The sequence below is a fragment of the Marmota marmota genome, unplaced genomic scaffold (genome assembly GCF_001458135.2).
Source record: "Marmota marmota marmota unplaced genomic scaffold, marMar, whole genome shotgun sequence".
NCBI classification, from domain to species: Eukaryota; Metazoa; Chordata; class Mammalia; order Rodentia; family Sciuridae; genus Marmota; species Marmota marmota.
Genome location: NW_026000080.1, coordinates 4,249,873 through 4,255,505, shown reverse-complemented (window position 1 = coordinate 4,255,505; position 5,633 = coordinate 4,249,873).

Here is a 5,633-nt window from a genome sequence, read left to right as displayed (position 1 = left end):
TCCCAAAACGTCGGGAACAAGACAGCAACCCCAGCTTTCCTGCAGCCCAGCTTTATAGCCCAGAAAGTTACACAAAGGGGGGTTACAGATAACAGAACTCTGACAAGCATCACACTAATGGTAGTTTACATTTTTGATGGCCCCAACATCAGAATTTATGAGGACCATTAGAGCCTCAGAGAGGGTTGTTGTCTGGCCAGGGAAGGCCAATATTTATGAGGTGTCACTAAAGTTTCAGAGAGGGCTGCTATCTGGTCAGAGAGCCAGGCATGGGTGAGTTCAAGGCATGGGCAGGCATTCCATGCAGGTTCAGAATGTGCAGTAATTTATAGTAAAGCCGAAATTATCTTTTCATGGCTTTGTGGCGAGATGGCTCCCAATTTTAAGAAAAGATCAGGTTGGGTCTATCAATAATCACACACAAAAAAATATCACCTCTAACCTAATGGGAAGGCTATTATCAAAAAGACAAAAAATAACCAGTGTTGTCAAGGAGGAAGTCTGTACATTGTTGGTGAGAATGTGAAGGTATAAGAATTGTGGAAAACAGGACGAAGTTCCTCAGAAAATTAAATATCGAACTGTTAGATGAGCCAGCAATCCCACTACTAGGCATCTATCCAAAGGGTGTGAAATTGGTGTGTCAGAGACACCTGCACTCCAAAGCTCACTGCAGCACTATTGACAATGACCAAGAACGGGAACAACCTCAGGGTCCATCTATGGAGGGATGGATAAGGATCTGTGATATACATATACAATAGAATATTATTCAGCCATAAAAAGAAAGAAATCCTGCCATTTGTAACAATGCAGATAGACATTATGTTAAATGAGATAAACCACACATAAAAAGACAACTACTATCCAATCTTCCCTATATGTGGAATCTAAAAAAAATTAAGCACAGCAGCAGAGAGGAGAATGGTGGCTGCCTGGGGCTGGAGGGTAAGGGAAAGGACACAAACTTTTAGTTATAAGATAAATAAGTTCTGGGGATGTGATGTAGATCATGGTGACTATATTTAAAAATATTAATATATTGTGGTACCATGTTCCATGGTACATGCCTTAGATGCCAGCACCTAAGGAGGCTGAGACAAGAGGATTGCAGGTTTGAGGCCAGCCTCAGCAATTTAGTGAGTCCCAAAGCAACTTGGCAAGATCCTGTCTCAAAATAAAAAATAAAAAGGCCCAGGGATGTAGCTTCATGGTAAAATGCCCCTGAGTTCAATCCCCAGTACTCCAAAACAAACAAAACAAACAAACAAACAAAAACTGTATTGTATACTTGGAATTTGCTAAGAGAATAGATCTTAAGCATGTTGCTCTCACTATAAAAAAAGAAAGAAAGAAAGAAAGATAACTACGTAAGGTGATAAATGTGTGAGTCAACCTGATTGTAGCAATCGTTATCACAATAAATACAAATGTCAAACCGTCATATTGTATGCCTTAAACATATACAATTATATTTGTTAGTTATGACACATAAAGCTGAAGAAAAATCAATGGGACAATTGGGAAATTCAAACACTAGATATTCAATACAATTATGGCTTTTTTGGAGATATATACTGAATATAGATAAAGTGATATAATGTCTAGGATTTGGTTCAAAATATAAAAGGTCTATGGTTGATAATTACTAAGGATGGGAAATGGGTATATGGTGCTTCTTTTTTAAAAAAAAAATTTAGTTGTCAACAGACCATCATTTTATTTATTTATACATGGTGCCGAGAATCGAACCCAGTACCGCACACATGCTAGGCAACCACTCTACCACTAAGCCACAACCCCAGCCCCTGGAGCTTCTTTAGACAATTCTATTTTAGTAAATTATTAAAAATATGCATAATTATGTTTGTTTCTTCAAAAAAACAAGCAGTCTTTGAAAAATAAAACAAATGGCTATTGTTAGAAATGCATGATCATATTTCTAAATATTTTTGAAAAGGACACTGCAAAAATTAAATCAAAGGTCATAAACAGGAAGCTTTTTCCTAAATGAGTTAATACACATAAACTAGTGTATCAGGTATACTATATGATGAGTGTTCAAGGAATATTAACCAGGGCTCAGGACTGGGGTGTCCATAGCTTAGTAGTACAACACTCTGTCTGGAATCCAGAGGCCATGGGTTCAATCCCAAACACTGCAAACACTCTGTCTGGAATATAGAGGCCATGGGTTCAATCCCAAGCACTGCAAAAAAGAAAGAAATTTTAACCTTTGTTATTATTTTCTTAAATGAAGTTTTTTGTTTGTTTGTTTGGTGTTTTTTGTTTGTTTGTTTTATACTAGGGATTGAACCCAGGGGCACTTTACCACTGAGCCACATCCTTAGCCCTTTTTAATATTTTATTAGAGACAGGGTCTTGCTCAGTTGCTTTAAGGCCTCACTAAGTTACTGAGGCTGGGTTTGAACTCACCATCCTCCTGCCTTAGCCTCCTGAGTCGGGATTACAGTTGTGATCCACTGCACCTGGCTGAAGTGGATTTTAAAATTAGCCTATAAATATTTTATTTTTATATAACTGAACATAATCTCTTTTTTAATCCTACTTTCTCCTGGATGGTGAGAAAAAACTTCAGTCTGTTCTAGGATCCTCCTAAGTGTTTACCTGTGACTGTATCTAAGTTGCAGAGGCTTCTGTAGATTCATGCACTGGAGTTGGAAGTGTGGGGAGTCTATCTGATCGTCCAAGTCTTCTGCTCCTGCTTAGCATCTGCTGAGGCGTCCCATCCCCTATGACCTACTCACCTTCATGTTCTCTTTTCCCCATCTTCCGGTTGGGTGGGTCTCTCACACAATCTGAGCCCATCTCAGGCCTTGGGAATCATACTGCTGCACCTACCGCAGTGGCACATCCATGAGACTCTCCCAGGTCATTTCTTCTCTGGGGTTTCCCCTTCTCTGAAGCTCCCTCTGGGAAACAAGACACTGATCTTCTCTTCTGCTGAAACTCAAAAGTATGGTGGGGTTTGGTCCCTTCATTGCCACACACTGCTCCCCAGTCCAGGCTAAGCCCAGGCAGCTGCAGGGGCCTCCTTCAAGACCCACCAGCAACTATTTGTCACTTATCCATTATTTCCCCTCAACACTGCCTTCTCTTCCAACCCAAGAAGCACTTGTTCTCATTCAGCTCTTCCCTGTCACAGGTCTCTGTACCCTTTTGAAACTCAAATACCCTAAAAAAAGTGCCTTTTTCTCTGACTTCTAGTGTTATAGCCCTACCCTGAGGCAATTATTCCAGAAACAGTACCTAGCTGAATGGAGAAAAAATATGATAGGATAATATGTCTGTAAATATTTCAATGGTTTTTCCTTCCATTCCAACAATGCTTGAATGGGAAAAGTTACATAGCAGAGTTACTTAACCTTCTTCAAATTCCTCTAAGGAGTTAAGACAGGTTATCCATGTTTCAGAACTTTCAGAATGAGAATTAGGTGGAAGGTCAGCCTTCAATTCAGCCCCTGAAGGAACAAATGAACTCTCCAAGGTAAGGGCACAGGTACAAAGAAAATTTCCACTCCAGAGGTTTCCAAAGAAGACACAAACTCTATTCTGAACCCAGACCAAGAGAAATGTGGCCAGATGGCATTCACCAATTGCTGCACTTCAAGTTTTCATTGGAGTGCTCAAATTTTCAGGAAAGTCTTTTTTTTTTTTTCAATACAAAATACATGGTAGTAAAATTTTGTGCTTTTAATTTTAGGTTGTTCCATTCCTCTGCACATTTAGAAATCAGGCTGTCCTAGAAGTTTCATTCATTTCTCCATTCATGCGTTCAGTGAATATTTAGTGAGTAACCATGGACCAGGCACTACGCTGAGAATGGACAGTCACACAGCTAAGCATGAGGCAGATTGGTTCTGAAATATGCACTGAGCTTCATTTCCTAATCCAACCTGATGGGTCTATGGATATGAATTTGAAAAAAACATATAACCACTAAATGCTCTGTCTGGAGACATTAGTTATAATGGGCTAAGAAATGGGTAGTTAGGAGACACATAACTAAGAAAAAAACATTAATAGTGGCTTTTGGCTGAACAGACTGAGGATAGAATGAAAAGGCCTTTTATCAGCGTGTAACTGTGTGAGCAGAGTGCTGGTGATGAGAGCATTGTGCCTGAGTGTCAGGTTAAATGCCACTGCGTTATTACTGGTCTAATGAATTTTAAAAGTATCATTCTAACGCAAATCTGGTGAGCAACAAAGACAAAGAGGTTGTGCTGCCACAGCCGAAAACATTGTGCTACCAAGGCACTAACTAAACCCTGCACAGACTGCCTGACACTCTGGGCCCATTAGAAACTCAAAACAAACATCTCTTTGAACTTGTAGTTCTTAAACCAAGTTAAAGACCAAGAGGAAAAGCACTAATTGTAATCTAACAGTTCAGGTACCAAAAAAGACCACGGATTATTTCAGTCTCACACATTCTAGGTTTCCCAGTTTGCTGAGAGTAGAGAAATTAATTAATGTTCCATTCTTTCCCCCTGACACATCATGTATTCTTTCCCACCCAAATGTAAAGTTGAAATTTTCTTTGCTAAATTTCTATTAATTAGTGATTATTAATGGGGCCTGCAGCCAGTTGAATCAGGTCATTGGCTAAAAAGAAAGATTCCCTTATAGAAGTTGCTAGTGGTTCTCCTTTCTTTTCTTTTCCTCCCATGGCATAATTTTATTATTTATAGACTAGTTAAGGGGTCAAAGTTATTTCCATATGAAGTCCAAACAAAGCTGGCATTCAGAGGAGATTTCTTCAGGAGATTGGGGGCTTTGAAAATAAAAAGAGAAAAAGAAATGTCCTTTTTCCATATTTGAACTGCAATCACAGTATAAAGATTATCCTTATTTTACACACAATACTTTATTCAAATAACCTTTTTAAAAAAAATCTACGTTTTTAGTTGTAGAAGAACACAATACCTTTATTTTATTTATATATTTTTATGCGGTACTGAGGGTTGAGTCCAGTGCCTCACCCATGCTAGGCAAGAGCTCTGTCACTGAGCTACAGCCCCAGCCTCTCAAATCACTTTTTTGTGACACAACTATGTCTATACAAACCTACATAAGAAGAAATGAAGAAGGAAACAGCTTCTGAGAACTAAGAACCATAAAACCTTTCACTACAGTGTTAAGAGTAATTGGGAACCATGACTGAGCTGCACCAGTGAAACCAACCTTCCTAAAGGAGGAGAGAATTTGCTGACTCAGGGTCTTTTGCTCCTCTGCAAATCAGGAAGTCTGCCACCAAGTCCCAGGTCTTCACTTGCAAGTCACACTGGGTAATTATTTCGTAACTCAACTTGGTATGTTAGTAATCGCAGCATATTGGACATCCTCCTATGAACAGTTGTGTTAAGGGTCTTTTCATGTACTCATTTAGCCTTAAACCCAATGACTAAACTGCGACAGATTATTTTGTTTCCCATTTTTCCAATTAGCTCAAAACCAGATCCATGGCTTGCTTCCATTTTTGACAGTTGGCTATTCTTTCCCTGAAAGGGCAGCAAATCTGCTTCAAGCTTTATCCTCTTCACATTTTTGACTAGTACATGTGAGCTTCTAAGGAAAATGATCTTACTAAATTTAAATTAATAACTGGAAAT